The sequence below is a fragment of the Bubalus kerabau genome, chromosome 15 (genome assembly GCF_029407905.1).
Source record: "Bubalus kerabau isolate K-KA32 ecotype Philippines breed swamp buffalo chromosome 15, PCC_UOA_SB_1v2, whole genome shotgun sequence".
NCBI classification, from domain to species: Eukaryota; Metazoa; Chordata; class Mammalia; order Artiodactyla; family Bovidae; genus Bubalus; species Bubalus kerabau.
The window spans coordinates 3266790-3289320 of NC_073638.1; the positions used below are offsets into that span (position 1 = coordinate 3266790).

Consider the following 22531-nt stretch of genomic DNA (forward strand, 5'->3'; position numbering starts at 1 on the left):
AAGCTGAGCACCGAAGAATTGATGCTTTTGAACTGTGGTGTTGGAGAAGACTCTTGAGAGTCCCTTGGACTGCAAGGAGATCCAACCAGTCCATTCTGAAGGAGATCAGCCCTGGGATTTCTTTGGAAGGAATGATGCTAAAGCTGAAACTCCAGTACTTTGGCCACCTCATGCGAAGTGTTGACTCATTGGAAAAGACTCTGATGCTGGGAGGGATTGGGGGCAAGAGGAGAAGGGGATGACAGAGGATGAGATGGCTGGATGACATCACCGACTAGATGGATGTGAGTCTGAGTGAACTCCGGGAGTTGGTGATGGACAGGGAGGCCTGGCGTGCTGCGATTCATGGGGTCGCAAAGAGTCGGACATGACTTGAGTGACTTATCTGATCTGATGTGATTATGTATAGAAGAGCAGAGATTAAAACATGGTTGAACTACATAAAACTGCACATCAAAACAATTGGAGACATATAATTGGGAACTATTATTTTAATGTCATAGGAATGGATGAAGTCACAATGAAATAAAAAGTCAAAGGGAGCCTATGGCAAAAATTGAGGATTGTTTCAGTAATCCCAAGAATTAAAGACAGTGCTGAATTCTAGACTAAAATAACTAATTTCAATCTGCAGGAGTCAAGTCAAGAATATCTGTTCCTTGTGATTTAATATAAACTCTACAGAGGTCCATCTAGTCAAGGGTATGGTTTTTCAGTGGCCATGTATGGATGTGAGAGTTGGACTGTGAAGAAAGCTGAGCGCCAAATAATTGATACTTTTGAACTGTGCTGTTGGAGAAGACACTTGAGAGTCCCTTGGACTGCAAGGAGGTCCAACCAGTCCATTCTAAAAGAGATCAGTCGTGGGTGTTCATTGGAAGGACTGATGGTAAAGCTGAAACTCCAATACTTTGGCCAGCTCATGTGAAGAATTGACTCTTTGGAAAAGTCCCTGATGATGGGGAGGACTGGGAGCAGGAGGAGAAGGGGACGACAGAGGATGAGATGGCTGGATGGCATCACTGACTCGATGGACATGAGTTTGAGTGAATTCTGGGAGTTGGTGATGGACAGGGAGGCCTGGCGTGCTGCAAATCATGGGGTTGCAAAGAGTTGGATATGACTGAGTGACTGAACTGAAATGAACTAACTGAACACATGTGTATATGGGCTTCCAAAGTGGCAGAGGGGTGAAGAATCTGCCTGACAATGCTGGAGATAATGAGGGTTTGATCCCTGGGTCAGTAAGATTCCCTAGAGGAGGGTATGACAACCCACTCTGCTACTCTTGCCTGGTGAATCCCATGGACAGAGGAGCCCGGTGGGCTACAGTCCATAGTGTCTCAAGCAGTCAGACACGACTGTAGCAACTTAGCTCTCACAGTCACACACATGTGTACATAAGATCTAATTATGATTCCATTGTTTTCTGAGTCCACATGATATTTGAGTAGCTAAATAATGATAATGCTAACATTAAAATGAAACAATATATGCAGGCACTGCTCTAAACATTTCTAATGTATTAACTCACTGAATGCTCACAAAAATCAATGAGGGAGGTGCTATTTCTGTCCTCCCATTTCAACTAAGGAAACTGAAGAAAAGAGATGTTAAGAAATTAAGCTGACTTGGCTAATAGATGGTAAATGGAATATTCAAGCCTCCTTCCAATGTTCATGTTTATGACTATAAATTTACAATTCTTCTTGAATAAGTGAAGCTATTTATCCAAAGTTGCTTAATGTATAGCATAGATGTCTATTGGAATGCTGTTAATTCTGACTCAGTATCAGGTATGCCATTAATCTTATTATTTTCTTACTTTACTCTAGGGTTGTTGTTGTTGTTGAGTCACTAAGTGGTGTCTGACTCTTTGCCACTTCATGGACTGCAGCACACCAGGCCTCCATGTCTCTCATATCTCTTGGAGTTTGCCCAAATTCATGTCCATTGAATCAGTGATGCTATCCAATCATCTCATCCTCTGTCACCCTCTTCTCTTTTGCCTTCAATCTTTTCCAGCATCAATGTCTCTTCCAATGAGTCGGCTCTTCACATCAGGTGGCCAAAGTAATGGAGTTTCAGCTTCAGCATCAGTCCTTCTAATGAAATTCAGGGTTGATTTCCTTTAAGATTGACTGGTTTGATCTCCTTGCTGTCCAAGGGACTCTCAAGAGTCTCCTCAAGCATCATAATTCAAAACCATCGATTTTTTGGCACTCATCATTCTTTATAATCCAACTCTCACATCCATACATGACTACTAAAAAGACCACAGCTTTGACTACAAAGACTTATGCAAAAAATTATGCATCTATTTATATGACACTATCCTGGTTTGTCATAGCTTTCCTTACAGAGGAAAGCATCTTCTAATTTCATGACTGCACAATGTTTTGAAGCCCAATAATAGAATATCTGTTACTGCTTTCACTTTTTCCCCTTCTATTTGCCATGAAGTGATGGGACCAGATGCCATGATCTTAGTTTTTTGAATGTTGAGTTTTAAGTCAGCTTTTCTGTTGTACTCTATCATCTTCATCAAGAGGTTTTTAGTTCCTCTTTGCTTTCTCCATTAAAGTGGTGTCATCTGCATATCTGAGGATGTTGATATTTCTCCCAGCAATCTTGATTCCAGCCTGTAACTCATCCAGGCTGACATTTCACACAATGTGCTCTGCATATAAGTTGAATAAACTGATTTAAAATATGCAGCCTTGTAGCACTCCTTTCCTAATTTTTAACCAGTCAGTTTTTCCATGTAATATTCAAGCTGTTGCTTCTTGGCCCACATAAAGGTTTTTCAGAAGGCAGGTGAGATGATCTGGTATTCCCACCTCTTTAAGAATCTTCCACAGTTTCTTGTGATCCACACAGTGAAAGGCTTTTGCTCAGTTAATGAAGCAGAAGTAGATGTTTTCTGGAATTCCCTTGCTTTCTGTATGTTCCAACGAATGTTGGCAATTTGATCTCTGGTTCCTGTCTTTTCTAAATCCAGCTTGTACATCTGGAAGTACTGCTGAAACCTAGCTTTAAAGATTTTGTGCATAACCTTATTAACATGGGAAATGAGAGAAATTGTCTGATAGCTTGAACATTCTTTAGCACTGCCATTTCTTGGAATTGGGATGAAAACTGACTTTTTCCAATCCTGTGGCCACTGCTGAGTCTTCCGAATTTGTTGATATGTTGACTGTAGCAATTTTAACAGCATCATCTTTTAGGATTTGAAATAGTTCAGCTGGAATTCCATCATCTCCACTAGATTTGTTCATAGTAATGCTTCCTAAGATCCACTTGGCTTCACACTCCAGATGTCTTTCTCTAGGTGAGTGACCACATAATTGTGGTTATCTGCCTCATTAAGACGTTTTTGGTATATGTGTGCTCAGTCACTCAGTCATGTCTGACTCTTTGCGACCCCATGGACCATAGCCTGCCAATTTCCTCTGTCCATAGAATTATCCAGGCAAGGATACTGGAGTGGGTTGCCATTTCCTTCTCCAGGAGATCTTCCTGACCCAGGGATCAAACCTGTATTTCTTGTGTCTCCTGCCTTGGCAGGCAGATTCTTTACCAGCAGCACCATCTGGGAAGCTACCTGTTCTTAATTTCTACTGCTTTTGTTAGATCCTTACTATTTCTGTCCTTTATCATGTTCATCCTTGCATGAAATGTTCCTTTGATATCTCTAATTTTCTTGAAGAGATAGCTAGTTTAATTCATCTTATTGTTTTCCGCTATGTCTTTGCATTGTTCATTTAAGAAGGCCCTCTTAATGTTTCTTGCTATTCTCTGGAGCCCTGCATTCAATTGGGTATATCTTTTCCTTTCTCTCTTGCTTTTCACTTCTCTTCTTCCCTTGGCTGTGAGTAAAGACTCCTCAGACAGCCACATTATCATCTTGCATTTCTTTTTCTTGGAATAGTTTTGGTCACTGTCTCCTGTACAATGTTATGAAACTCTGTTCATAGTTCTTCAGGCACTCTGTCTACAAGATCTAATCCCTTGAATGTATTCATCACCTCCAATGTATAATCAAAAGGGATTTAAGTCATACCTGAATGGCCTAGTGGTCTTCCCACTTCCTTTAGTTTAAGCCTAAATTTTGCAATAAGGAGCTTATGATCTGTGCTACAATCAGCTACAGGTCTTGTTTTTGCTTATTGTATAGTGTTTCTCCATCTTCAACTGCAAAGAATGTAACAAATCTGATTTTTTTTTGGGGGGGGCAGTTCCTCTGCATCTTTATATTGGCCATTTGGTGATGTCCATGTGAAGAGTCCTCTCTAGTGCTGTTATAAAAATGTGTTTGCTATGACCAGTGCATTCTCTTGGCAGAATTCTGTTAGCCTTTGCCCTGCCTCATTTTGTACTCCAAGGCCAAACTAACCTATTACTCCAGGTACCTCTTAATTTCCTGCTTTTGCATTCCAATCCCCTGTGATTAATAAGACATCTTTTTGCTGTTGTTATTAGTTCTAGGAGGTCTTGTAGGTCTTCATAGAACTAGTCAACTTTATCTTCTTCAGGATCAGTGGTTGCAACATAGATTTGGATTACTGTGAGGTTGAACAGTTTGCCTTGGAAATAAACTAAGAACATTCTGTTGTTGTTGAGAAAGTACTGTATTTCAGTCACTTTTGTTGGTTTTGAGGGCTACTCCATTTCTTTTGTGGGATTCTTGCCTGCAGTAGTAGACATAATTGACATTTGAATTAAATTTCCCCATTCCTATCCATTTTAGTTTGCTGATTTCTAAGATGTCGATGTTTACTCATCATCTCTTGCTTGACCATGTCCAATTTACCTTAATTCATGGACATAACATTCCAGGTTCCTATTCAGTGTTGTTCTTTACAGCATCAGATTTTACTTCCACCACCAGACATGTCCACAACTAAGGGTTGTTTCTACTTTGGCCCAGCCACTTCATTATTTCAGGAGCTATTAGTAATTGCCCTCTGCTTTCCCCACTAGCATACTGAACACTTTCCAACCTTGGAGGCTCATATTTTGATGTCATATCATTTTGCCTTTTATACTTTTCATGGGGTTCTCATTGCACAAATATTCTACATTGACGTTAAATAAATGGTGAAAATATACAGCTTCATCCTACTCCTTACCAATTTTGAACTCGTCAGTTGTTCCAAGTAAGGTTCTAGCTGTTGCTTCTTTACCCACATAAAAGTTTCCTAGGACACAGGTAAGGTGGTCTGGTTTTTCCATCTCTTTAAGAATTTTACACAATTGTTTTTGTTTTTTTTTTTTTTTTTTTTTTTGCATCTCACACAGTCAAAGGTTTTAGTGTAGTCAATGAAGCAGAAGTAGATATTTTTTCTAACATTCCCTTGCTTTCCCTATGATCCAACAAATGCTGCCATTTGATCTCTGGAACCTATGCCTTTTTTAAATCTAGGTGTATAACTGGAAGTTCTTGGTTCACATCTGCTGAAGACTAGCTTGAAGAATTTTGAGTGTAACCTTACTAACATGTTAGATGAGCACGATTATATAGTAGTTTTACCATTCTTTGGCACTGTCCTTCTTTGGGATTGGAATGAAAATTGACTTTTCTAGTCCTGTGGCCACTGTGGAGCATTCCAAATTTGCTTACATATCTATCACAGCACTTCAGCAGCACTTTCTTTTAAGATTTGATATAGATCAGTTGGAATTCCATTACCTCCACTAGCTTTGTTTGCTTATGTTTGCTTTGTTTGCAATAATGCTTCCTAAGGCCCAATTAACTTCACACTCCAGGATGTCTGGCTCTAAGTTAGTGATCATACCATCATGGTTACCTGGGTCATTAAGACCTCTTTTGTACAGTTCTTCTGTGTCTTTTTGTCACCTCTTCTTAATATCTCTGCTTCTGTTAAGTCCATACAATTTTTGTCCTTTATTGTGCCCATGATTGCATGAAATAGTCCCTTGATCTTTCTAATATTCTTGAAGAGATCTTTAGTCATTTCTATTCTATTGTCTCTCTATATATCTTTGCATTGTTCATTTAAGAAGGTTTTCTTATATCTCCTTGCTATTCTTTGTAACTCTGGATTCAGTTGGCTGTATCTTTTCCTTTCTCTTTCGCCTTTCACTTCTCTTCTTACTCTGCTATGTGTAAGACCTCCTCAGATAACCACTTTTCCTTCTTGTATTTGTTTTTCTTGGGAATCATTTTGGTCACTTCCTCCTGTACAATGTTAGAATCACTGACCATAGACCTTCAGGCACTCTGTCTACCAAATCTAAACCCTTGAATCTATTCACCACCTCTACTATATAATCATAAGAAATTTAATTTAGATCATATATGAATGGCCTAGTGGTTTTCCCTACTTTCTTCAATTTAAGCCTGAATTTTGCAACAAGGAGTTGATGATCTTAGCCACAGTCAGCTCCAGGTCTTGTTTTTGCTGACTATATAGAACTTCTCCATCTTCATATGCAAAAAGTATAATCAATCTTATTTTGGTATTGACCACTTGGTGATGTCCATGTGTAGAGTCATCTCTTGTGTGGTGAAAAAGGGTGTTTAATATGACCAGTGTTTTCTGTGGAAATACTCTGTCAGAGTTTGTCTTGCTTCATTTTTTACTCCAAGGCCAAACTTGCCTGTTACTCTCTACATATGTTAACTTCCTACTTTTGCATTCCTATCACTTATGATGAAAATAAATATCTCTTTTTGGTGTTAGTTCAAGAAGATCTTACAAGTCTTCATAAAACCAGTCAACTTCAGCTTCTTCAGCATCAGTGTTTGGGACATGGACTTGGGTTACTCTGATGTTGAATGGTTTGCCTTGGAAATGAACTGAGATCATTCTTTTATTTTTGAGATTGCAATTAAGTACTGCAATTTGTACTCTTACAGACTGACTATGAGGGTTGTTTCATTTCTCTAAGAGATTCTTGCCCAAAGTAGTAGATAAAATGGTCATCTGAATTAAATTCACCCCTTCCTGTTCATTTTAGTTCACTGATTCCTAAGATGTGGATGTTCACACTTGCCATCTGTTTGATCATGTCCAATTTATCTTCATTCATGGACCTAACATTCCAGGTTCCTATGCAATATCTTTTTTTTTTTTTTTTTTTTTACAATACTGGACTTAATTTTCACCACAGACATATCCAAAACTGAGCATCATTTCTCCTTTCATTCAGCTGTTTCTTTCTTTCTGTAGCTATTGTTAATTGCTTGTGCTCTTTCTAGTAGAATATTGGACACCATCAGAACTGGGAGCTCATCTTTTGGTGTCATATCTTTTTGCCTTTGTGTACTGATTACTTAATAACTCACTTGGTAAAGAACTCGTCTGCAATGCAGGATATCCCAGTTCGATTCCTGGGTTGGGAAGATCCCCTGGAGAAGGGACAGGCTACCCATTCCAGTATTCTTGGGTTTCCCTTATGGTTCAGATGGTAAATAATCTACCTACAATATGGGAGACCTGGGTTTGATCACTGGTTTGGGAAAATCCCCTGGAGAAGGGAAAGGCTACCCACTCCAGTATTCTGGCCTGGAGAATTCCATGGACTTTAACAGTCTGTGGGATTGCAAAGAGTTGGGTACAACTGAGTGACTTTCACTTTCACTTTTCACTGTTCATATGGTTCTCATGGCATTAATACTAGAATGATTTGCCATTCTCACTCCAGTGGACAAGGTTCCCTCAGAACTCTCCACTGTGACCCATCTGTCTTTTGGTGGCCCTGCATGGCATGATTCATAGCTTCATTAAGTTACTCAAGCCCCTTTACCATGACAAGCAGTAAACCATGAAGGGGACTCAAAGTTTATAGTAAGTAAAGTCAAAATATGTGTTTGGTCCAGTTCTTTTCCCTTCTTTGTGGAAACTCATTTGTGGCTTTTGGGTGACATGCTTGTCCCCAGAAAGTAAGCTAATGGAGAAATGGTTATCAATATTCTCCAGCTTGAGAATATTCTTGTGCTTCCCTGATGATCCCCAACACACTTGCTATAAGAAATTGATGCTTGTTCTGAGCTCTGGATCTTTGACAAGGACATTTCCTTTACTCAATCCAGTCAGCAACATGTCAGCAGGCCTCATGCTGTTCTGTTATTCACCTAGTCCTCTTCAGTGTAAGAAAACACTAGTTATATTAAAAAAACAAAGAAAGCATTTCCTCCATTGTTCAAAGGAGGCAAGAACTCTTTTTTTTTTTCTTTCTTTTTTCTTTTCAAACTGAGGAGAAGAGAGTAAGGTACCTATATGAAGCAAAGTTCACTTACCCTGTTATTCTCAGGGACTAGCCAGACAACCATATGAATCAAAGGCTAGGTTTAAAGGAGTCTCTTAGTGGATTCCAAGAATTGAGGTGGGAATGGCAAACCACTTCAGTATTCTTGCCTTGAGAACCCCACGAACAGTATGAAAAGGCAAAATGATAGGATACTGAAAGAGGAACTCCCCAGGTCAGTAGGTGCCCAATATGCTACTGGAGATGAGTGGAGAAATAACTCCAGAAAGAATAAAGGGATGGAGCCAAAGCAAAAAGAATACCCAGCTGAGGAGGTAACTGGTGATAGAAGCAAGGTCCGATGCTCTAAAGAGCAATATTGCATAGGAATCTGGAATGTCAGGTCCATGAATCAAGGCAAACTGGAAGTGGTCAAACATGAGATGGCGAGAGTGAATGTCGACATTCTAGGGATCAGCGAACTCAAATGGAAGGGAATGGGTGAATTTAACTTAGATGGCCATTATATCTACTACTGCGGGCAGGAATCCCTCAGAAGAAATGGAGTAGCCATCATGGCCAACAAAAGAATCCGAAATGTAGTACTTGGATGCAATCTCAAAAACGACAGAATGATCTCTGTTCGTTTCCAAGGCAAACCATTCAATATCACAGTAATCCAAGTCTATGCCCCAACCAGTAACGCTGAAGAGGCTGAAGTTGAATGGCTCTATGAAGACCTACAAGACCTTTTAGAACTAACACTCGAAAAAGATGTCCTTTTCATAATAAGGGACTGGAATGCAAAAGTAGGAAGTCAAGAAACACCTGGAGTAACAGGCAAATTTGGCCTTGGAATACTGAATGAGCCAGGGCAAAGACTAATAGAGTTTTGCTAAGAAAATGCACTGGTTATAACAAAAATGCTCTTCCAACAACACAAGACAAGACTCTATACATGGACATCACCAGATGGTCAACATCGAAATCAGATTGATTATATTCTTTGCAGCCAAAGATGGAGAAGCTCTATTCAGTCAGCAAAAACAAGACCAGGAGCTGACTGTGGCTCAAACCATGAACTCCTTATTGCCAAATTCAGATTTAAATTGAAGAAAGTAGAGACAACCACTAGACCATTCAGGTATGACCTAAATCAAATCCCTTATGATTATACAGTGGAAGTGAGAAACAGATGTAAGGGCCTAGATCTGATAGATAGAGTGCCTGATGAACTATGGAATGAGGTTCGTGACATTGTACAGGAGACAGGGATCAAGACCATCCCCATGGAAAAGAAATGCAAAAAAACAAAATGGCTGTCTGGGGAGGGTTTACAAATAGCTGTGAAAAGAAGAGAAGTGAAAAGCAAAAGAGAAAAGGAACGATATAAACATCTGAATGCAGAGTTCCAAAGAATAGCACGAAGAGATAAGAAAGCCTTCTTCAGCGATCAATGCAAAGAAATAGAGGAAAACAACAGAATGGGAAAGACTAGAGATCTCTTCAAGAAAATTAGAGATACCAAGGGAACATTTCATGCAAAGATGGGCTCAGTAAAGGACAGAAATGGTATGGGCCTAACAGAAGCAGATATTAAGAAGAGATGGCAAGAATACACAGAAGAACTGTACAAAAAAGATCTTCATGACCCAGATAATCACGATGGTGTGATCACTGACCTAGAGTCAAACATCCTGGAATGTGAAGTCAAGTGGGCCTTAGAAAGCATCACTAGGAACAAAGCTAGTGGAGGTGATGAAATTCCAGTTGAGCTATTTCAAATCCTGAAAGATGATACTGTGAAAGGGCTGCACACAATATGCCAGCAAATTTGGAAAACTCATCAGTGGCCAAAGGACTGGAAAAGGTCAGTTTTCATTCCAATCCTAAAGAAAGGCAATGCCAAAGAATGCTCAAACTACCGCACAATTGCACTCATCTCACACGCTAGTAAATCAATGCTCAAAATTCTCCAAGTCAGGCTTCAGCAATATGTGAACCATGAACTTCCTGATGTTCAAGCTGTTTTAGAAAAGACAGAGGAACCAGAGATCAAATTGCCAACATTTGCTGCATCATGGAAAAAGCAAGAGAGTTCCAGAAAAACATCTATTTCTGCTTGATTGACTATGCCAAAGCCTTTGACTGTGTGGATCACAATAAGCTTTGGAAAATTCTGAAAGACATGGGAATACCAGACCACCTGATCTGCCTCTTGAGAAATCTGTATGCAGGTCAAGAAGCAACAGTTAGAACTGGACATGGAACAACAGACTGTTTCGAAATAGGAAAAGGAGTACTTCAGGCTGTATATTATCACCCTGCTTATTTAACTTCTATGCAGAGTACATCATGAGAAATGCTGGGTTGGAGGAAGCACAAGCTGGAATCAAAATTGCCAGAAGAAATATCAATAACCTCAGATATGCAGATGACACCACCCGTATGGCAGAAAGTGAAGAGGAACTAAAAAGCCTCTTGATGAAAGTATTTTGGAGCCCAGAAAAATAAAGTCTAACAGTGTCAGACTTTATTTTTCTGGGCTCCAAAATCGCTGCACATGGTGACTGCAGCCATGAAATTAAAAGACGCTTATTCCTTGGAAGGAAATTTATGACCAACCTAGGTAGCATATTGAAAAGCAGAGACATTACTTTGCCAACAAAAGTCCATCTAGTCAAGGCTATGGTTTTTCCTGTGGTCAAGTACAGATGTGAGAGTTGGACTGTGAAGAAAGCTGAGCGTTGAAGAATTGATGCTTTTGAACTGTGGTGTTGGAGAAGACTCTTGAGAGTCCCTTGGACTGCAAGGAGTTCCAACCAGTCCATTCTGAAGGAGATCAGCCTTGGGATTTCTTTGCAAGGCATGATGCTGAAGTTGAAACTCCAGTACTTTGGCCACCTCATGCGAAGAGCTGACTCATTGGAAAATACTCTGATGCTTGCAGGGATTGGGGGCAGGAGCAGAAGGGGACAACAGAGGATGAGATGGCTGGATGGCATCGCTGACTCGATGGACGTGAGTCTCCGTGAACTCCGGGAGTTGGTGATGGACATGGAGGCCTGGCGTGCTGCGATTCATGGCGTTGCAAAGAGTCGGACACAACTGAGCAACTGATCTGATCTGATCTGATGAGTATATATAGTTTATGTCACTGAAATGGACAAAAAGACGGATTCAAATTATCAATTTTATGTTCAGTTCAGTTCAGTTGCTCAGTCGTGTCCGACTCTTTGCGACCCCATGAACTGCAGCACGCCAGGCCTCCCTGTCCATTGCCAGCTCCTGGAATCCACCCAAACCCATGTCCATTGATGTGGTTATGCCATCCAACTATCTCATCGTCTATCATCCCCTTCTCCTCTCACCTCAATCTTTCCCAGCATCAGGGTCTTTTCCAATAAGTCATCTTTTCACATCAGGTGGCCAAAGTACTGGAGTTTCAGCCTTAGCATCATTTCTTCCAAAGAAATCCCAGGGCTGATCTCCTTCAGAATGGACTGGTTGGATCTCCTTGCAGTCCAAGGGATTCTCAAGAGTCTTCTCCAACACCACAGTTCAAAAGCATCAATTCTTCGGTGCTCAGCCTTCTTCACAGTCCAACTCTCATATCCATCCATGACCACTGGAAAAACCATAGCCTTGACTAGACAAACCTTTGTTGGCAAAGTAATGTCTATGCTTTTGAATATGCTATCTAGGTTGGTCATAACTTTCCTTCAAAGGAGTAAGCGTCTTTTAATTTCATGGCTGCAGTCACCATCTGTAGTGATTTTGGAGCCCAGAAAAATAAAGTCTGACACTGTTTCCCCATCTATTTCCCATGAAGTATGGGACCTGATGCAATAATCTTAGTTTTCTGAATGTTGAGCTTTAAGCCAACTTTTTCACACTCTTCTTACACTTTCATCAAGAGGCTCTTTATCTCCTCTTCACTTTCTGCCATATGGGTGGTGTCATCTGCATATCTGAGGTTATTGATATTTCTCCTGGCAATCTTGATTCCAGCTTGTGCTTCCTCCAACCCAGCGTTGCTCATGATGTACTGTGCATATAGGCTAAATAAGTATGTTATGTGTATTTTAACCATAATTTGAAAGAAGAAGTCTTAGTATTTCATTTAGGTGGCCAAACTTCCATTTACTCTGTTTTTACTTTCTATTTAAACCTCAGTGAGTTGGAGATTTTTTATTGTATACACTTAACTATATGTGCTTTTTCATTTGTTTTATATTCTCAGTCCCTAAGGAAAGGTGAAACAGGTGTCTACAGGCACAGTTCATGCCATAATCCAAGGTTTATTGACCTGAGAATGTCTTGGGAAGTTGCAATAATTAAAAAAAATTTAGGAAATGATAATGATAAACACATATACAGAATGGTGTAATCATTACTTCTCAATGTGCACCTGCTGCTGCTAAGTCACTTCAGTCGTGTCCAACTCTGTGCAACCCTATACTCAGCAGCCCACCAGGCTCCCCTGTCCCTGAAATTCTCCAGGCAAGAATACTGGAGTGGGTTGCCATTTCCTTCTCCAATGTGCACCAGTCCTGCCTAAAGAGATAGGGCTGTATCACTTCCCATTTCAACTGCGTGTCCAAAGGGAACATGAAGAGACTTCAGTCTTCCTCAGTCTGAAGGGTTGTATGGAGGAATAATTCCAGAGAGGGCTGCACTCCTCACTAGGCTTGATGAAGTTTTATGTGAGCAGCTCTGAGGTTGAAACAGAATAGCGGGAGAAAGAAAAGGAGCTCACTTAGTCTTACACAGCATTTTGGAGATGAAAGGTCAAGATCATGAGGAATCAGGAATCCTGCTTGCGTTCCACTATTACGTTGCTGGTCTTCATGAATGTGAAGGTATGGGTCACCTGAGAATGACATTGGGCATAGGATAAGTATAAACAACTTTTGTTCTTAAAGGAATCAGCCTGTCAAAGTCTTTCAGAGTTCAGTGAAGTAGGTTGTCAGAGCAGAATAACCTCTGACTTTCAGAACACTAAGAGGAAAATCATGGTACTATACCTCCTAGGTCATCATTTAGCATTTCTTATAAGGCAGGTCTAGTAACAGTGAGCTTCTTTCCTTTATCTGAGAAACTTTTTCTTTTTCCCCTCATTTTTAAAAGACGTTTTTTTTTTTTTTTTTTACCAGAAATGGTATTTTTATTTGACAATTATTTTTCTTTCATCACTTTGAAAATGTCATTCTACCACCATCTTGCCTGTAAAGTTTGTGATGAGAAATACACTGATAATTTTATGAGCCTCCCTCATACATGATAAGTCAAATTTATCCTGCTGCTTTCAATATCCTCTACTTGTCTTTTATTTTTGACCATCTGACTATAATGTGTTTTGTGTGACTCTCTTTCAGATCAGATCAGTCGCTCAGTCATGTCCGACTCTTTGCAACTCCATGAATCGCAGCACACCAGGCCTCCCTGTCCATCAACAACTCCCGGAGTTCACCGAGAACCACATCCATCGAGTCAGTGATGCCATTCAGCCATCTCATCCTCTGTCCTCCCCTTCTCCTCCTGCCCCCAATCATGCCCAGCATCAGAGTCTTTTCCAATGAGTCAACTCTTCGCATGAGGTGGCCAAAGTACTGGAGTTTCAGCTTTAGCATCATTCCTTCCAAAGAAATCCCAGGGCTCATCTCCTTCAGAATGGACTGGTTGGATCTCCTTACAGTCCACGGGACTCTCAAGAGTCTTCTCCAACACCACAGTTCAAAAGCATCAATTATTTGGTGCTCAGCTTTCTTCACAGTCCAACTCTCACATCCATCCATGACCACAGGTAAAACCATAGCCTTGACTAGACAAACCTTTGTTGGCAAAGTAATGTCTCTGCCTTTCAATATGCTATCTAGGTTGGTCATAACTTTCCTTCCAAGGAGCAGGCATCTTTTAATTTCATGGCTGCAGTCACCATCTGCAGTGATTTTGGAGCCCAGGAAAATAAAGTCTGACACGGTTTCCACTGTTTCCCCATCTATTTCCCATGAAGTGATGGGACCAGATGCCATGATCTTCGTTTTCTGAATGTTGAGCTTTAAGCCAACTTTTTCACTCTCCGCTTTCACTTTCATCAAGAGGCTTTTGAGTTTCTCTTCACTTTCTGCCATAAGGGTGGTGTGACTCTCTTTGGACATATCCTAATTAGAATCATTGAAATTTTTGGATTTGGATGTCCATTTCCTTCTTTAGGTAGGGTGATTTTCAGCCACATTTCTTCAAATAAATGGTCTGCCCCTTTGCCTCTCTCTTTTGGGACTCATAATCTGTATATTGGTCTACTTGGTGGTTTTTTTTATAAGTAACTTTGGCTTTCTTAATCTTTTTTTTTTTTTTTTTTCCACTTTATGCTCCTGTGACTTGAAAATTTCAAATCACTTGTATTGGAGATTGCTGATTCTTTCTTCTCTTTCATCAAGTCTGTCTTAAATCCCTTTAGTGACTTTCTTAATTCAGTTATTCTATTTTTTAATTTCAGAATTTTTTAATAGTTTCTATCTGTTAATATTCTCATTGTGTTCATGCATCATTTTCCTGATTTTATTTAGTTTTCAATTTTTGTTTTATTTTAGCTCACTGAACTTCTTTAAGATAGTTATTTTGAATTCTTTGTCAGGTAATTTATAGATTTTCTTTTTTCAAGAGTCAATTTTAGAGATTTTTGTTGTTGCTGTTCTAGAAATTCTAGGGGCTTCACACCTTTTCTGGAGATGTGTTTTATTGGGGGTTAAGTGCATAATTTCCCAATTAGAGAAATTTACTGGATTCTTTTTCAAGAGATCATAATCTCCTTCCTTCTGCTATCTGTCTGCACTACTGCAAGTTCTCTGGTGTTGAGATTTTCTATTTTCAGTGGCCTTCAAGCCTCCAAAGTATGCTGATTCCCTTTCAGTTCTCCAAATCAAATAAGATGAAAAACAGTCCCTTGGAAGTGCCTCAGTAAGTCATAATGTTAGATATACCTGCCACTCTTCTCTTTCACATTTGATAGATAATCCAACCTGGGAGCTGCAAGTTTTCTTCCAATCACACTGAGGTGTGTCTGCTTTGAGTAAGTGTTATCATGGATAAAATGCGACATTTCATTGAAATTTTTACCCATTTCAATGTAGCTACTCTTGAATGTGTACTTATCTGGAGTATTATGACTTCTTAAGCAATGCCTAGAGATTTCACAAAGTCTTTTGGTATCAATCACTGTGATTGGCAACTTGCATAAATGACTAGAGTACAAGATATAATATTACCTCACTACTACACTACTATTCAAACACTTTCTTCAATTTCTTAAGCTAAGCCAAACTTCTTTGCAGTCAAAATCTTTTTTGAATATGTATGTTAATTTCAGTCAATAGTTAATTAATTTCAAAATATCCATTACATCTAAGAAACTTACATATATTTTAGTATACTTTGAATTATTAACACTCTTAAAATTTAGGTTATGAAATTAACTCAGCATCACAATTACTAAACATCTAATTTTTGATTCCTATTATCTGTCATCAATCAGTCACAGAAATGATCAGTCTAGCAGAATACATATTATCACTTAGGTCAAGATTTGTTGATCATTCCTAGTCATTTGAGAGTAATATTACCATATACCACTACAAAAGTCCTTTTGCAATTTTTTATTCTTGATCAAAAAAAGACATATTTGGTGATTGGAAGCTAACAATACACATGATAAGGCTATTATTGTTTCAGGAAATGGCTTAAAATAGCATTTGCCAAACTCTTCTTCTCTCCTTTTATTTTTGCAGAGAATAGCACAGTTTAACCTTCTTGACTAGAAGAAAATTTGCCAGTCCTCCAAGTTTGTTATTTCTTGCTGCTTCCCAATAAACTCTAAAACAAATTAGCTCTTTGTCTTTTGAATTATTTAATGAGAAATACAATTGATCATCAATGGTAAAATACATAAGTGGAATCTTCAAGGTAAAGGAAAGGATTTTCTAATTTAAGATTAATTTACTATTAATTTCTTTAATGTTTAAGCTGTACTTCAACTGAATCCAAATTCAGTGGTTTTTTAATCTTTTCAAAATATGATTTTAGTTTAAAATTTTTGCTGCCTGCCCAGAACCTTGGATTGCTTCTGGTAACTCTTCTTGTATTTATATTTTATAATAGCTCAGAGAGTGTCAAAGGGAAGATGCACTTAGAGCAGTGTTTCCAAACTTAAATGCACAAATACATTTAAGGTGGTTACCTGGTGATCTTATTAAAAGGAAAGTTCGAATTCAACAAATCTATGTTGGACTGAGATTCTGCATTTCTTATGAGCTATAGGTAATCCCAGTACTTTCAGAATAAACGCAAACTTTTAACTATCAAGGATCTAGTGAATGTTCTAATATTGCTCTGCCGGGAGCCAGCACGGGAGTTCCCACCCATGACAAAGGTCATGCAGAGAGGATCTGACATGCAAAGGCGAATCAGAACTCAAGAGGCCCCCTGGACCTGCCCGATCATCTACCCCAAAGCCAAAATCTATCTGTTTTACTATTTCACGACTTTCTCCAACTCTTCTGACATTAACAGGGGGCTATCCCCAACCACCTTTTTCTGTAAGAAAATCAACTTAAAACTCTAGTTAATAAGTCTCCTGGGCATAATAGGTGTGTTTCCATTCAAACCACTCTGATGACTGTCTAGCTTGCCTGACAGGTTTGTTCAGATTCACAGCCTCCCAACCATGAGAGGCATGGGAAGCTTAAGATATCCTAACAATGCAGAGCTTCTCAGAGAGTTAAAATTGTTAAAATAGAACTAGTAAAGGATTTCTTTGTTGAGCTAATGCTTGCTGCCAAGTTTCCATATCCCTTACCTACTGTGTCCCTGGGAATGTATTGATTAATATAGTTGGTGTATAGAAATGTAAGTAGTAGATTTAATGTTTGTAACCTTGGACCCTTGAGTTAATTCTTTTCTTGTTATAGCCCACCAAACTTTTGCCCTATAGGAATGTAACTTTATCTAATGCTTTTGGAGGGTGGCACCTGACTTTAGAATAATCACATTTAGAGAAAAATAAGTTTTCTGAAGAAAGGTTATAAAATGTTAGCAGGCCTCCTGGCCAGAAGATACTGTAAATCACCTAAAACTTTTGCATATGATAAGTTTGCAGAAAGAAAGCCTGGCTTCGATAAGGATCAAGGACTGCTGACCTTGCATGACTCTACCCCTTCCCCCATTATCCTCTATGCACAACTTAAGGTATAAATACTTTGGAAAATTAAGTGCAGACCTTGCTCACTGAAGCTTGGTCTTCCCATGTCGTTCTTTCTCTTTCTTTTTCCTTTTCAGGCTGATCCCCTGGAGTGCAAGGGCCCTCTGCATTCACTTTCCTGCCTGGGCTTCTAAGACCCACTCGAGAAGGTGCCTAAGGTGGGGCACCTTCCGCGATTCGAGAGGGCACCTGCGGCCTACGTGAACAGAGCAAGTCCCGTGCTGGGGCTTTATTGGCTTTCTGCGTAAACCAAGGAATATCAGCCTCTTTTCTCGCCTCTATTTTCTCAACTGCAAAATTCTTTCCTTTTCTCTTTCCTTTTATCTATTCTTTCACTGTTGCCATCCTCCAAAGGGAATCCCTGGATCCAACCAGGGCTGGACTCCGGCATTGCTGCATCACTGCCTTCCAGTTATGAGACAGCTGGAACTATTCCTAATTTTAAAGACAAATGGAAGATCATCATCTAGGCCTACTACTGAGTGAGTGCTATGTTGCTTTAGTGCAAGGTATATCGAATTTCAAATTTCCTTGTTATCTGATGTTTTTCATGGACTCAGTGATACTTAACAGACTGGCAAAGGTCAGAAAATGTGTTAATTGACTCTTGGAACCTTACCTTTTTACCGCTTTTATCTCACTATTAAGTGACTGAAAAACTTGGAGGTGAATGTTAAATACAATATTTTATTGCTGAATGATGAGATTTTTTTTAATTGGTTTCAAATCCTATTGTGCAAAATTAGTTTCTTTTAAGAGGAAGCAAATGACAGCTTTGACTTTTAGTGGGAAGGTGGGGGCAGTGTCTTGTGAATGAACAAATATGTATATGTTCTTTGTGTATATGTGAGAGAGACAGAGAGAGAGAGAGAGGTGGGGTATAATAATGGAGATTATGTGATTATATATATATATAGATAGATAGATAGATAGATAAAAGGATGACTACAATGACATTTTCTTTCTTTTCTTTCTTTTTTTTTTTTTTTTAGTTACTACTAGCAATAAATGCAATTTTTTCTGTGAGAACATATACAGGTGAAAAATGTCACTGTAATATCTGGGATTACTTCTTTGCTGGACCCAAATAGTTTCACTAACAAAGTCCATGGGAGGAAGTTTTTTCTTGCTTTCTACTCTTAGATCTCAAGGACATACTTTTCTAGACAGTTTTTCTGAGTTGAGGTCACCAAGTTCAAGGTTTCAATAAATCAAAAAAGAGTAGGAGGAAAAGAGTAGGAGGTCATGCAATACACAGAGGCTTAAAGCTCAATATTCAGAAAACTAAGATCATGGCAACAGGTCCCATCACTTCATGGCAAATAGATGGGCAAACAGTGGAAACAGTGGCTGACTATACGTTTGGGAGCTCCAAAATCACTGCAGATGGAGATTGCAGCCATGAAATTAAAAGATGCTGACTCCTTGGAAGGAAAGTTATGACCAACCTAGACAGCATATTCAAAAGCAGAGACATTACTTTGCCAACAAAGGTCCATCTAGTCAAGGCTATGGTTTTTCCAGTAGTCATGCATGGATGTGAGAGTTGGACTATAAAGAAAGCTGAGCACTGAAGAATTGATGCTTTTGAACTGTGGTGTTGGAGAAGACTCTTGAGAGTCCCTTGGGCTGCAAGGAGATCCAACCAGCCCATCCTAAAGGAGATAATTCCTGGGTGTGCATTGGAAGGACTGATATTGAAATTGAAACTCCAGTTCTTTGGCCACTTGATGCAAAGAGCTGACTCATTGGAAAAGACCCTGATGCTGGGAAAGATTGAGGTGGGAGGCGAAAGGGACGACAGAGGATGAGATGGTTGGATGGCATCACTGACTCAATGGACATGAGTTTGGGTAGGCTCCAGGAGTTGGTGATGGACAGGGATGCCTGGTGTGGTGCGGTTCATGTGGTTGCAAACAGTGCGACACAACTGAGCGACTGAACTGAACTGAAGTGATCTAATAGCTGAAATGTGCCTAGTTTTTACAGAATGCTTTGCATATTGTTTTATATATGCCTCCCTGTGTTATCTCCAGTTTCACTATCAATGGAAAATAATTCTATACATTTCTACCACAGACAATTTACCTGTCATTTAATGATCTCTTCAGAGTAGTAAAATAATAACAGAGGAATATGTAGACATCCCTTAGACAAAAACAAATTAAAACTCATAAAACAGAAACTTTGCAGTGTGACTAAATGGACAAGACAAAATACTTGAGGGATTATTTAGTGGCTCAGTTCAGTTCAATTCAGTCGCTCAGTCGTGTTTGACTCTGCAACCCCATGAATCGCAGCACGCCAGGACTCCCTGTGCATCACAAACTCCCGGAGTTCACTCAGACTCATGTCCATCAAGTCAGTGATGCCATCCAGCCATCTCATCCTCTGTTTTCCCCCTGCCTGAAATCCCTCCCAGCATCAGAGTCTTTTCCAATGAGTCAGCTCTTCGCATGAAGTGGCCAAACTACTGGAGTTTCAACTTCAGCATCATTCCCTCCAAAGTAATCCCAGGGCTGATCTCCTTCAGAATGGACTGGTTGGATCTCCTTGCACTCCAAGGGACTCTCAAGAGTCTTCTCCAACACCACAGTTCAAAAGGATCAATTCTTTGGTGCTCAGCCTTCTTCACAGTCCAACTCTCACATCCATACATGACCAATGGAAAAACCATAGCCTTGACTAGATGAACCTTTGTTGGCAAAGTAATGTCTCTGCTTTTCAATATGCTATCTAGGTTGGTCATAACGTTCCTTCCAAGGAGTAGGCGTCTTTTAATCTCATGGCTGCAGTCACCATCTGCAGTGATTTTAGAGCCCAAAAAAATAAAGTCTGACACTGTTTCCACTGTTTCTCAATCTATTTCCCAAGAAGTTATGAGATCGGATACAATAATCTTAGTTTTCTGAATGTTGAGCTTTAAGCCAACTTTTTCATTCTCCACTTTCACTTTCATCAAGAGGCTTTTTAGTTCCTCTTCACCTTCTGCCATAAGGGTGGTGTCATCTGCATATCTGAGGTTATTGATATTTCTCCTGGCAATTTTGATTCCAGCTTGTGTTTCTTCCAGTCCAGCGTTTTTCATGATGCACTCTGCATAGAAGTTAAATAAGCAGGGTGACACTATACAGCCTTGAAGTACTCCTTTTCCTATTTGGAACCAGTCTGTTGTTCCATGTCCAGTTCTAACTGTTGCTTCCTGACCTGCATACAAATTTCTCAAGAGGCAGATCAGGTGGTCTGGTATTCCCATGTCTTTCAGAATTTTCCAAAGCTTATTGTGATCCACACAGTCAAAGGCTTTGGCATAGTCAATCAAGCAGAAATAGATGTTTTTCTGGAACTCTCTTGCTTTTTTCATGATGCAGCGGATGTTGGAAATTTGATCTCTGGTTCCTGGGCCTTTTCTAAAACCAGCTTGAACATCAGGAAGTTCACGGTTCACATATTGCTGAAGCCTGGCTTGGAGAATTTTGAGCATTACTTTACTAGCATGTGAGATGAGTGCAATTGTGCGGTAGTTTGAGCATTCTTTGGCATTGCCTTTCTTTGGGACTGGAATGAAAACTGACCTTTTCCAGTCCTGTGGCCACTGCTAAGTTTTCCAAATTTGCTGGCATATTGAGGGCAGCACTTTCACAGCATCATCTTTCAGGATTTGAAATAGCTCAACTGGAATTCCATCACCTCCACTAGCTTTGTTCGTACTGATGCTTTCTAAGGCCCACTTGACTTCACATTCCAGGATATCTGGCTCTATGTCAGTGATCAGACCATCATGATTATCTGGGTCATAAAGATCTTTTTCTACAGTTCTTCTGTTTATTCTTGCCAACTCTTCTTGATATCTTCTGCTTTTGTTAGGTCCATACATTTTCTGTCCTTTATCAAGCCCATCTTTGCATGAAGTGTTCCCTTGGTATCTCTAATTTTCTTGAAGAGATCTCTAGTCTTTCCCATTCTGTTGTTATCCTCTATTTTCTTTGCATTGATCGCTGTAGAAGGCTTTCTTATCTCTTCTTGCTATTCTTTGGAACTCTGCATTCACATGCTTATATCGTTCCTTTTCTCTTTTGCTTTTCACTTCTCTTCTTTTCACAGCTATTTGTAAGGCCTCCCCAGACAGCCATTTTGCTTTTTTGCATTTCCTTTCCATGGGGATGGTCTTGATCCCAGTCTCCTGTACAATGTCACGAACCTCATTCCGTAGTTCATCAGGCACTCTATCTATCAGATCTAGGCCCTTAAATCTATTTCTCACTTCCACTGTATAATCATACGAGATTTAATTTAGGTCATACCTGAATGGTCTAGTGGTTTTCCCTACTGTCTTCAATTTAAGTCTGAATTTGGTAATAAGGAGTTCATGATCTCAGCCATAGTCAGCTCCTGGTCTTGTTTTTGTTGATTGTATAGAGCATCTCCATCTTTGGCTGCAAAGAATATAATCAATCTGATTTCGGTGTTGACCATCTGGTGATGCTAGCTTTGCTTAAAGTTAGTTAATGAATATCATGGAGAACAGTGGAAAATAGGTATGATAAGAAACATCAGGAACATAGTTTTGGGCTTTAAAATTTAAATAGTTGATGCACAGGCTATTTAAATTAAATGAACCTTGTATTCTATTTAGATTAAATTTAGGGAGTTAAAATAATTTGGTTATATAATACAAGTCCAACTTATAGGATATGTGATTATATGTGTAACTAACCTTAGTTACAGATTTTTGTCTATAAGGTGAGACAATACTATCAGTCTCAATGTAGTAAGAATTACATGAGATGAAACATGTAGAAAATTAAGAATAGTGCTTTCCACACAGAAAATGCTCAGTTAGTATTGTAAGAACAACAGCAAGGATGATGATGATGATGACAATGATGACAAAAGTATTTTCTTAATTTGGATGCCCCTGGAAGCAGAGTGGGAAAGGGAGATGAAAGGTAAAAAAAAAAAAAAAAAAAATCACCTGAAATTTTTGCATTAATGGATTAGTTACTATCCTGATCAACTGAATTTCATTCTTCCTGGGTAATCATCTGGGATCCTGTA

The 22531-nt window shown here is 39.4% G+C and overlaps 1 long non-coding RNA gene across 1 annotated transcript in view; it reads left to right on the top strand.

Annotated features, from left to right (window-relative positions):
• Nucleotides 1-16099, top strand: part of LOC129628858 (uncharacterized) — a 37740-nt gene extending 21641 nt beyond the window's left edge. Inside the window, exons 3-5 of the long non-coding RNA XR_008702949.1 lie at nt 13593-14020; nt 15230-15289; nt 16005-16099. This is a non-coding gene — a long non-coding RNA (uncharacterized LOC129628858). The remainder of the gene's footprint in view (nt 1-13592; nt 14021-15229; nt 15290-16004) is intronic.
• The last annotated feature ends 6432 nt before the right edge of the window (nt 16100-22531 follow it).